General features: G+C 36.4%; 1 protein-coding gene across 5 annotated transcripts in view; it reads left to right on the top strand.

The window, feature by feature from the left end:
• Positions 1-9,575, top strand: part of LOC117171991 (voltage-dependent T-type calcium channel subunit alpha-1G-like) — a 206,904-nt gene that overhangs the window by 984 nt on the left and 196,345 nt on the right. The window lies entirely within an intron of this gene.

The raw sequence follows: 9,575 nt of genomic DNA, 5'->3' as shown, positions 1-9,575 counted from the left end.
GGGTGTAGTCCTTATTCCCTCTAATAAAATGACGTGAGATCAACAGTTCTAATATTAAAACTCAGAACGCAAAACTCAAAAATCATACAAGACCTAAAAATAATCAAATTTCGAAAAACTTAAACTTGTGCTGAATTTTTATTTTTCCAAAATTTGACTATTTTTCTATCTTATTTGTTCTTTGAGTTTTATAGTTTGAGTTATAATATGAGAACTGTTGGACCTACGTAATTTTGTTTTAATTCATAAACTCTCCTTTTTTTAAACACAACTCAGCACAAATTTTATTTTTTTGAAATTTGACTATTTTTTCATCTTATATTTGTTGAGTTTTACATTTTGGGTTTTAATAGAAGAACTGTTGATCTTACGTAATTTTATCAGAGGGAATGAAGTCTGAATTTTTTAAGCATAGCTTAGCACAAGTTTTAGTTTTTAGAAATTTTTAAAAATAATTTAAAAAAATTTTTAACGGTTAAGTATTTTAAATTTTTCTTTCCTACTCAACATTTTTTAAGCGGCCTAGCATGAATCTTTTTTATTGTTTCGCTTAAAAATTACGCTTTGCAACATTTTTTTGGCCTTCCAATAAGAACATGCCAAAAATCTCAAAAGAATCATCCAAAATTGTTTAAAGGACAGAATTAATTTCAGGCCGTGATTATATGCAAAACATAATCCTAATCTTAAATAAAAAACAATCTGAATAAAATTGTCTTCACTAAGAAATGTATTTTTTGAAATAGTTTCGATATTTAAATCTCTATAGAACGTGAAAGGAAAGTGTATTATTATTATTTTATACATATTTTTTATTTCAATATACTCAAATCTGCTTGTTGAAAATTTCAAGTTAAACAATCATATCTAAGGCTCGATATGATTCTACAAATATTGCAATTTTGTGAAACTTTTGAGATGGCCAACATTTTTTTATAACTTTGTTGATGTATTGAACTTGGATAAAATGAATCTTTACTGAGAAGAGAACAAGTTTATGAAATGGTAAATAAATTGACTTATAATTTCTTGAAGAACATCGAAGAAGTAAAAAAAAAAATACGTTTTCCGTATTAAACACAACCACGTCTCACGACCGTGAGATAGGTGGTTACAGTCTGTAACGAAATCAATACGACGATCCGGCAAAAGTTTCGTACACCCTGAGAACACGGAGTGATCCAAGAACTAACGCCTTCTGCATTTTTCCCGCAAGTTTTTCGGCATATTTTTGACACGCAGGGATGCTTTTCAGGCTATTAACGAGTGAAAGCTTGGCACCTCCGAGAGCGCCAATGATAAGGACGATTAGTTTAACCGAATATTCTGGGTACAATCGTTGCAACTCCCTTATAAGGTCTCTATACCTCTCTTTCTTTTCATTCTCCTTGCTATGATGTTTTTGTCAGCTAGTGCCGAAAATTCGATAACGAACATGGTTCGCTTCTCGAAGTCAAGAAGAACCGTGTCCGGCCTCGAGTGTGCAATAGAAACAATTGTCGATAATATAAAGTTCCAGTATATGCGGCACTTCCCATTCTCGACAATTGACTCGATTTCCCGAGAAGCGTCTAGAGGAGTGATATTAAGGTTGACGCCGTAAGAGTGACAGAGATGGTAATAAAGCACTCTTAGTGCTGCTTTGTGCGAGGAGCTGTTCACGAAAGTTTTTCTCTTGTGCTTTCTTAATCCGGGCTTTCAGGAGTGAGTACTCGAGATAGATAAGATTTGATGCATTTTGCTCACACCTAATACTGAAGTCAAGTCCGAATGTTTCAGCAGCCTCCTCCGCTGCTTTGTACAGAAACGCTCCAGAATAGTACCCAGAATAATCCTGTTGTAAAGACATTCAAGACTCAATATTCCGCGACCACCTTGACGGCGTGGGATGTACAGTCGCGGAACGTAAGACTTAAGATGCATGCTTTTGTTCATGTGCATAACCTTGCTTGTCCCGATATCAAGGGATCTGAACTCGTTCTTCGTCCATGGATCTACCCCAAATGAATAGAGTAGTACCGGGACGGCAAGCATTTTCGTTGCAGATACTTTGTTCCTCGCCGACAGTTCGGAAGACCCATTCTGTCGGATGAGACGTTTGTATCTGCTTCGGAGAGTATCCTTTATAGATGTCACATCCTGAATGCAGCTCTGTGGCACGCCCAGGTATGTATAAGTCTCTCCAGCGCAAAGGTGTCGTATAGCGCTTCTATGGACGAGTTCAGGATCTTCAGAGATGCCATTAAGTTTCTCTCGCTTCAAATAAACCTTGGCGCATTTGTCTAACCTAACTGCCATTCCAATTTCCTTAGTATATCATACGACAATCCCTAGAGCTAGATATAGTTGCTCTTTGTTTTTAGCATATATCTTAAGATCGTCCATATAAAATACATGAGTGACCTTGCTCTTTCGATCTGCAGGTTTGCCGCACAAGTACCCGCCGGAATGGCGAAGTGCTAGAGATAGTGGCAATAATGTAGGGCAAAAGAGGAGTGGGCTCATGGTGTCGCCCTGAAAGACACCTCTCTGAAACGTGACCATGTTAGTTGTCACACGATTTTTTCCAGATGAGATAGTAAATCTGGTTTTCGAAAGCGCGGCATCAATCTCTCTATGCACCTAACTATTTGCAGATGAACCTTTAAAATTTTCAAAAGACAGATGATAAGTCTATGGGAGGTCGAATCGAAAGCTTTTCGATAAGCAATTCAGGCCATCGATAGGTTACGCTGGTAGAATGCTGCATCTTTGCAGACACATCTATCGATGAGCACGTTCTCCCGACATCCGGCTACGCCTTCCTTTGAGCATCGTTGTTCACATATTTCTTGCCGCACAGGTTCAATTGCCTGAACAATAATATCATTTAGGATAGCTGTGAATGTCGTATAAAGTGTGTTCAGACAAGTTATTGGCCTGCAATTCTTCGGGCCAGCTACGTTGCCTATTTTCGGCAGGAGTATTGTGCGCCCTTCCACCAGCCACTCCGTTATCGGCTCTTCCGACTTCAAATATGAGATGAAAATACGGGCCAAATGCTGATGGGTTGAAGAAAACTTCTTCCACCAGAAGGTTTTGATACAATCTGGTTACGGTGCGGAATAGTTCTTCATCCCTCTTAATACTTTTTTCTCCTCCTGGTTAGTGATGGGTGGGCATTCTTTGTCAGGTGTTATGAGGGCAACATATAAGTCCTTGAAGCTATTTATTTTTTATAAGTCTTGGTCCAGTTTATGCCGCACTTCGTAGACTTCTCGCCAAAATACTTCGACCTCCTCTGGTTTGGGTGGATGTTCGACAGTAACTGAAGGGTCTTGGAAGATTCGAGATGGGTCAGAGAAAAAATGTTGATTTTCTCTGACTCACCTCTCTCTCCGCTCTAGACTTCTCTTATCGTCAGATAGTGTTCTCCGGGTCGCAAAGTATCGCTCTTCCTCTATTGGATGCCTGCCTGCGGTTGGTCTTATTGTTGCCTCTTTTTCTCCGTTGCCGGCTTGTTCTAGCTGTGGTAGAGTAGCAGATCCGCTTACGTAACTCCTTTTTGGGAGTAGTTCAGCATGGTTTCGCAGACGTTGCTGCGAAAAGTGCGATAGCGCCGGTTGTTTCTCGCACCACAGAGCATGCAGCCGTGCCATGTAACGCTGTTCAGGGGACACACTCGCATCGTAGCACTCTAGCAAGTCGTGATTCAGTCGCTCCGTCCACCCAAAGGTCGCGAGATCCCGCCGAACGATCGCATTGAATCCATTTGCATTGGCTCCCGCAGCTCTAGATTGGTCGGCATTGTTGGCCGACCCATTGTCGGGAGCCCTGCGCGTTCTGTTGTTTTGAACCGCACTTGCTACAACTATGTTTGGTGTTGTCATTGTTGTCCCCATGAGAAGCCTGGGAAAGTGTTTCGTCCATCCTTGTAGAGCCCCGCACGCAAGGACAAGGCTGGGTACTCTTAGAGGTCGCCCGGTATCCCAGAGTCACCGTTCTAGGTCCCATTCAGCTTTCGGCACGGTTTTCACACCTTCACTTGGAGGTTAATTCCTTCAGAACCACTTCTTGACAACTGTCCGCGACTGCCTATTTATTTTTGTAATCATATTCAGCACAAAAACCATTGGTACAGGGACCCTCTATCCACAACCCAAGAACGCGGTCGTTGGCTTTGTCATAGGCCCTTCGGTTTGATTCTAGAGAAATCAAAACCAAACCTCATCTGTACTCTCTCAACATTATGAAAAAAAATTTTGTAAGTATACGTTAGATAAAAAGTTTAAGAAATTCTTGAATTTATTTTTCAAACTTCTCCGACCAGTAGTGATGCTGTTGTTATGGCTAGACGGATCTCGCCTACATACCACGCGAGGGTTTAGAAGGACGTATTGTACATTGGCAATACATTCGCAGCGATCGCCATACATAGGGTAGCTACTCATCTAAACACTTTGTCCCTTCTCTCATTTGCTATATTGATACGTGTAGTCTATAATATTCGCCATAAACTTTTGAGTTTCATTTTCACTAATAATTTAAGAAAATAGAAATAAAACCAAGATGGTATGTAAACACATTCAAACATATTTTTTCGCAAACAAATTAAGCAACAAATTAACGTATAATCACATAATATGTTTCCATACAGTGTTGTTTCGCAGGATTTAAATATTGAATAAAAATGAACGAATATACGTATGAATGAACAAATGAGATTAAGCTGGGATTAAACAGAAGTTAAATCTACCGATCTTTCTAGCAAGTATATGGACAACATGACAGTTCAGTATGCGTTATGATTATAGGAAAATAAGTATGACTATAATTGATGGTTACTAGTACCGATTCTCAAGTTGTGCTGACCTGCGGATCAGTAGATTTTACCGATTTAGTCGCTATTCTGTACAGTTCCTGGATGCTGCAATTACGAATTATCATGTCACTTTAACGAATAAAATGAAGATATCTGAATTATTTTATTGGCGTAGACTACAGTTAAGACAGCACTATAAATTGTGAAAAATATTGCTAAAAAATCATTAATAAATAAGCGCACGGTTATTTCTTATAAATATTTTCGGATATACTTATAATTAATCGTCATTTATAAGTTATAATGCTTATAATACAATTGAAATTTCACACGCAATGGGGGGGGGGGGATTCGAACGCATAAACCTAAGCACGCAAGTCAATATTCTTAACCGCTACACTATTATACAAGTTGCGATCTGTAAAATAATTTTGAAATGCATTTGTAACTGAGGGTGGTTACCTCGGAAATGATTTCTGAATACGCAACCATGCCATCGCGGCACACAACAAAAGTTCTAGCATTCACCTCATATCTATATGTCAGCTGAAACAGTCACGGAACAAAAACACATCTTGCTCCAATAAACTCTCAACTGTACGCGATCTGTGAATAAGTTGTGCCATCCAAAATTGTATTATTTTTATAAAACCCCTTCCTTGCAAAGTGGGAATATGCATTAATGTGACGACTGTCACAGAAATGTCAAAAAGGAATGTTTTTTAAGTGATGCAATCCATTCATTCCCGATTGCATCGTGAATTCATCCGGTACTGCGCGCGGATAGGTTGCGTTGCGACTTTACGGGCGAGTTAAGGAAACCGATCGGATCGGTAGCATGTACCGATCTTTGGGTAATGTCCACTGCACTACTATTTTAATCTCGGTTCAGTGGATTTTACATGTCGTACAGTATGTAATTCGAGGGAATAGAGGTTTATTTTACTGAAGGATAACCGTTGATATTAACCTTAATTTCATTGTGTCATTTGCGAAATTCTAAGTGATTTTGACATTTTCACCCACTTATTAAGAGCAGCTTATACTGTTACGGTTACAAGAAACCCTTTACAATTCTTGATAAGTAAATATTACTTTTTTTCTGCATGTATGCACGTCACTTTTTGCGTTTATTTTTACTGGCAGAACTTCACGCTCTTTGCCGAGTAGACGTTTTTCTTCCTGTGGGTGTAAGATGAATACAATACCCTTCTTGTGCATCCAGTTTACACTTTTTCCATCTCTATACTTACGCTTAATTACTCCTGGTATGAGGACATGTACTTGAAACTAGGCTTGAAACTATTTATTTTTACTATCCTGTCTATTGGAATGAATGAAAGACTCGCGCGCACGTTTTTGTTCAAACTGACACATGTTTGAGCTCATCGGCATACTGATTATTTTCAAAAACACTAAATGGATGTATAAATCAACAAATGATTTTGGTAATTGTTGTTTAATTTGCTCACTAAACTATTCGAATTCAACAGCAATAATCTAACGAATAAGAATGTCACTAGGAGACTGAACTTTCGCTCTCAAAATGTATATTTATGTGTCACCGACTCCCGTGATGGTTTCCTCTTTATCTTCAGGGACATTAAAGACGATTGCTGAATTCCCCCAATTCCACAGGTTTCGGGTACCTGTATCCAGTCTGAAAGAAGGCTGATATATTCACAATGCTATTTAACAAGCATCCCTAAGATGTCGAGTCGAGGAGCAGGTACCTCAGGTAAGTGACGTTTCAATGCAGACCGTACATCTGCTATGTCCATTGAAGCTGTATATGAATCCTTGGCTGCAATGGCTTGAATATCATAAGTAGCAGCGTGACATGGTTTGTTCTCAGACATTTTACGGCAATTGATCTCAAGATTGTAACTATACTGAATGCTGTGTAGAGCTCTCACCCGCTTTTATACATACTTGGACCTTTGTCTATCTCCACCATATGGGGCAAGGACACATACAGGAGGAACCTGTTTCTCCCACTAGCCCAAAGAAGTCTCGTTGAAAATCTTGAAAAGCTTGTCATGAAAATCGTAAAAAATAACATAGTATCCTTTGATCTTTATTTATTCCAGGAAAACCTCTCCAAAAATTCTAACAAAGGTTTCTAAATTCTTTGTAAAGTATCTAAGTTTGCATTTCTTAAGTGAAAAGGGGCCGTGCAACTTTCACTAAAAGGATGAATTTATGTACTTGTTACCGAGAATTGCATACTTAAAAATGTAATGAATAATCAAGCATGTCTGCAATAAAAAAATGTTCCTTTAAAATCGTCCGAAATCCGCCATGACTGGTACTATGGGAAATTTGGAGTGGGGGTGCTCCACGACAGGTACTCTGAAGAATTCCGAGTGGGGGTTGACTGTACCCTAGAAAATTACCAAAATTTTAAAAATTTTACTAATTTTCAATAACTTTATCAACTGAAACAATTTTCAGAATTTTACTAATTTTCAAAAACTTTACCAAATAAAGTAATTTTCAAAATTTTACCATTTTTCAATTTTCGAAATTTCAAAAATTTTACAAATTTTCAAAAACTTTATCAACTTTGCTAATTTTTTAAATTTCCATATCTCTCAATTTTTTTGGAATTTCAAAATTTTACTTATTTTTGAAAAATTGATTAAATTTACTGATTTTCAAAATTTTACCGATCTCAATAATTGTCCAAATTTTTTGGCGGTTTGGTCTGTATTCTAGGAATTCAACAAAATTAAAAAAAATTTTTTAGTTTCAAAATTTTACTTTTCTTCGAAAACTCTATCAAATTTTCAAACATTTTCCAATCCCACTGATTTTGAAAATTTTACTAATTTTCAAAATTTTATTATTTTAAAAAATTCTAATCATTTTAAAAGGATAGATGAACTATTCGAAAAATTTACAAACATATGATTAGTATTTAACATAATTCTTGAAGCTTAAACGAATACTTTACTATATAATTGATTTAACACTTTATAAAAGGAAACTTCTTGACACTTGGTATCAAACCCTAATACCTTATGCAAACACATTAAGAAAATTAATGGAATAACAATTTTTACTTCTTTCACAGTTTACTGCAAAGATTATCGAACATTATTTTCCACATGTAAATAATGTCGTACTGCTTCAACTTAGTTCTTCTTTCAAAATTCAAATTGTATCTGCTTTAACCCATATTATTCCCCAAAATTTTTAAATGAAAAACAATGTGAAAAATGTCACAAAATTTAATACACAGAAACTAATTGCCATTACTAAAAATTATTTCTGCTTACAATAAAACATGTATAGCTTTCAAAAAATAAAAATATTATGAATATCGTATCTAGTCGCCCAGGTTTCCTGGATGAATATCGAATATCTCGCAAGCATGTTTATTTGAGAGGAAAACGGAGGAAGGAACTGTCCAACCTCTAATGCCTATTTATCTGTATTTATTTATCTGCGTATGAAGAATATAAAGATAATACGAAAAGCGTTTTAAAATTCCATAATTTTTAATTTTTTCGAAACATAGGCAAGATAACTTCTTCTTAAAATTATAAAAAAAATCTGAAACACTATAAATATTGTTGCATTTATTTACTATGACGGCATAAAGCATTGTATGCATGTACAAAAAACTCGGCTATTACGTGGTTAAAGCGAATAATTCTTTTATCCAAAAAGTAGATTGTTATACTGTCACGTGGATATGTGAACCATTTTATATGTATGAAAAGACACATTTAAATCATTCGGCTTACCAATCTTTTCAAGTTAAAAAAATGTTATACTAATCTGTGCATAAATTAATTATAATAACTGTAGAATTTATTTAAAAAATAGAACAAATTATATCACAAAGAATTCTCTACTGAAAGACGAACCTCCAAATACACTCTTTTAAAATTAAGTAGTATCATATCACTTGTTAAAATAGTTAGAAGTGTTTTACGGACAATCAGTGATATTTCACTGGATCACCCAGTGGAATTCCGTCACTGGTTAAATCAGCGCTGATCACTGATTACTCAGTGCCAGTTAGGCATGACACTCATCATTCAAGACTTTGGTGCTAATCTTTGCAAAATTAGCTTTTAAAACCCTCACTTTACTCCCGCAACAGTAAATGAGAGCCAGGATGCAAATATAATACGATAAAATGCATTACATCTATATGTGGGGAGACTCGTAATTGTCATTACGTCAATGTGTAGCGTCGCTTTCAGAAAAATCCTAGGAGCCAGGCTCCAATTATTTCTAACACAGTCACCAGTACACAATAATAGTCATTACGACTCGAGAAATGCCAAGTTCAGATCGACGGCAAACCTTTGGTTCACCAACAATAATTAAAAGTACTGATCAAGCCATTGATAATTTCACTGGTTTAATTTAAAAGAGGATTGAAAAGTTTGTCTACAGATTCTCTAAATCGCTGAACCAGTGAAACCGAAATTGTTTGAAACAGTATCCTGCTGTTTTGCGAGGGGAAACAGTGAGATCCTGGAGTTTCAGTAGTGAGAAAAGATCAGACATTGAGAAAATAAGAGAATATTGTCACTGAAATAAGATATATAAACATAGAATACAGTATTGTGTCATCTATAGCAAGACCTAATCCCTCCCACTCCCTTCGTCCCCTTTGGGATCCAGGTTGGTTTTCTCAAGTTGGGTGACCTTGAAATAAAAATAAAGTCGTGCATTTTATAAAAGTATCAGGTAACAGAATATTGACAATTATATTTACAAAAGTTCTATTCCGTGAATTTAATTAGTAATGGAG

The sequence above is a fragment of the Belonocnema kinseyi genome, chromosome 4 (genome assembly GCF_010883055.1).
Source record: "Belonocnema kinseyi isolate 2016_QV_RU_SX_M_011 chromosome 4, B_treatae_v1, whole genome shotgun sequence".
NCBI classification, from domain to species: Eukaryota; Metazoa; Arthropoda; class Insecta; order Hymenoptera; family Cynipidae; genus Belonocnema; species Belonocnema kinseyi.
Note: the sequence above shows the minus strand (reverse complement) of the source record. Positions and strands in the feature narration are given on the sequence as shown.